General features: G+C 39.7%; 1 protein-coding gene across 3 annotated transcripts in view; it reads right to left on the minus strand.

Annotated features, from left to right (window-relative positions):
- The window catches only part of CENPL (centromere protein L), a 35,367-nt gene that overhangs the window by 9,097 nt on the left and 23,225 nt on the right, over positions 1-3,045 (minus strand). The window lies entirely within an intron of this gene.

The raw sequence follows: 3,045 nt of genomic DNA on the forward strand, positions 1-3,045 counted from the left end.
TAATCCCAGCACTTTGGGAGGCTGAGGCAGGTGGATCACAAGGTCAGGAGTTCGAGACCAGCCTAGCCAACACGGTAAAACACCGTCTCTACTAAAAATACAAAAATAAATAAGCCAGGCATGGTGGTGTGGACCTGTGATCCCAGCTACTCAGGAGGTTGAGGCAGGAGAATTCCTTGAATCTGGAGGGCAAAGGTTGCAGTGAGCTGAGATCACGCCACTGTACTCCAGCCTGGGTGGCAGAGCGAGACTCTGTCTTTAAAAAAAAAAAAAAAAAATGTTTGGCAGCAAATCTACTCTCTGACACCATGCCCAATTCAACAGATTAAATAAAAAGATACTTGGGGGCTTGTCCAAAGGTAATGAGTTATCTCAGTTGATTGTACACAATCAGTTATAGATCAAACTCCTTGTTTCCAACTCCTTGTTCTACTCTTCCCCACTTCCCCCTTCTCACTACTGTGCTAGACTAGCCTGAAAAAAAAAAAAAAAGATATTTGGGAATATTTTTTGCTATGGTCTATTAGAACCACAGGTACCATTAAAAACAAAAACACTTCATTTGTATTGGCCCCATGGCATTGTTCAGGGCCTTCATATATGCCGCCATATAGGCTCCTAGTTTCCTTCCAAACCAAATTTTTTTTATAGAGTCCATACTTCCTGACATAGTCTCACAGCTCCAACAACCTTTTAGAACTTTCACTACAGTTGTCTACTTGACAAAAATGTTTGTTCTGACTAAAGCATTCATTGAAATGTTATAAGTTGTTTTATTATTATGACTAAAATACATAGAGAGGAGGAAGCAATGAAGTGAACATTCCAATATTCAATTTATATAAAATTTATGTTTTCTGGTTAAGAATCAACACTTTCATTACCAGCAATTGAAATTTTTCTTTAAGAAAATTGTCACAAAGAAAGCCAGGCATGGTGGCTCACACCTGTAATCCCACCACTTTGGGAGGCAGAGGCAGGAGGATTGCTTGAGCCCAGGAGTTCAAGAATAGCCTGGTCAACATAGTGAGACCCTCATCTCTATTTAAAAAAAAAACAAAAACAAAAAACCTTTAAAAACTTAGCCAGGCATGGTGGCACGTGCCTGTTATTCCCAGCTATACTTCGGAGGATCACTTAAGCCCAGGAGTTAGAAGCTGCTGTGAGCTATGATTGTGCCACTGCACTCAAGCCTTGGTGACAGAGTGAGGCCCTGTACTAAGCAAGACCCTGTCTCTAAGAAGAAATTTTTTAAAAAAGAAAATTGTCACAAAGAAATAAAACTTGTTTCATATCCCTGGTACTACGTATACAACCATATCTTGGGATATGAGACTACTGACCAGAGAAAAAGCTACAATGAGAGTGACTGATCAGCCAGGCCCCTAGCTAAGTGATTCAAAACCACACACCAAACTTTTATTGAATAGGATTTTATTTCCTGCTTCAGTACAATTAGAAATTATTAATGCTATATATCTTCAGGGTTGTTTGTAAATGATCAAAACAGAGCATGTTGCCACCAGACAAATCTGGGACAATTTAAATACCAAAATAATTTAGTAATAAATTAAAAATCCTTAAAAAAAGGAATTTATGAGCCCATACCAATAATAAATAGATAAATAAATGAAGAAAAAAGGAGAAGGGTTACAATAGAATATCAAAGGCTGGTTGGTAAACATGAAGGGAGTGCTGGAGTTGGAAAACCATTAAGATGGGAACAGGAAAAAATGAAAAGATGGGAACAGAAAAAAAACCATTAAGATGGGAACAGGAAAAACCATAAAGATGGGAACAGGAAAAAATTCACCAGTGTAAACCAAGTCTAAGAAGAAATTTTGACAATTAACAGAATATCTGCCTTAAAGTTGTCTTTCCACAAACTGCTTACTAGTTGCAGAGAGGGAAAAAACAGTACATAAACAAAGTAAAGAAATTGGAGAACTCCTTGACAGGATGATCAAAATTAATGTCGCCTGTGTGCCTCAAGATGTGATTCACAAGGACACAACAGCACCTATGCAATATTTTAGCCAAAAATACTAATTTCAATCTAATCATGAGAAAACGCCAGACAGATGCAAAATGAGGAATATTCTACTTTAAAGAGGAAAAGAAGGCTGTACTGTATTCTTTAAAAATGTCAATGTCATTAAAGACAAATAAATACTATGGACAAACCTGACAAAAAAAGCAATGGGGAAAGGACTCCCTATTCAATAAATGGTACTGGGATAACTGGCTAGCCATACGCAGAAAACTGAAACTGGACCCCTTCCTTATACCATATACAAAAATTAACTCAATGTGGATTAAAGACTTAAATGTAAAACGCAAAACTATAAAAACCCTGGAAGACAGCCTAGGCAATACCATTCAGGACATAGGTACAGGCAAAGATTTCATGACAATGACGCCAAAAGCAATAGCAATGAAAGCAAAAATTGACAAATGGGATCTAACTAAACTAAAGGGCTTCTGCATAGCAAAAGAAACTATCAACAGAGTAAACAGAAAACCCACAGAATGGGAGAAAAATTTTGCAAACCATGCATCTGACAAAGGTCTACTATCCAGCACCAATAAGAAACTTAAACAAATTTACAAGAAAAAAATGGGCCAGGCCGGGCGTGGCGGCTCATGCCTGTAATCCCAGCATTTTGGGAGGCCGAGGCGGGCAGATCACAAGGTTAGGAGTTCAGGACCATCCTGGCCAAAATGGTGAAACCCTGTCTCTACTAACAATACAAAAAAAGGAGCTGGGTGTGGTGGCGGGCACCTGTAGTGCCAGCTACTTGGGAGGCTGAGGCAGGAGAATCGCTTGAACCCAGGAGGCGGAGGTTGCAGTGAGCCAAGATCATACCATTGCACTCCAGCCTGGCTGACAAAGCAAGACTCCCAGCACTTTGAGAGGTCGGGGAGGGTGGATCACCTGAGGTCAAGAGTTCCAGACCAGCCTGGACAACATGGTGAACCCCCGTCTCTACTAAAAATACAAAAAAATTAGCCGAGCATGGTGGTGGATGTCTGTAATCCCAGTTA

Source organism: Mandrillus leucophaeus, unplaced genomic scaffold (assembly GCF_000951045.1).
Source record: "Mandrillus leucophaeus isolate KB7577 unplaced genomic scaffold, Mleu.le_1.0 Scaffold226, whole genome shotgun sequence".
Taxonomy (NCBI): domain Eukaryota; kingdom Metazoa; phylum Chordata; class Mammalia; order Primates; family Cercopithecidae; genus Mandrillus; species Mandrillus leucophaeus.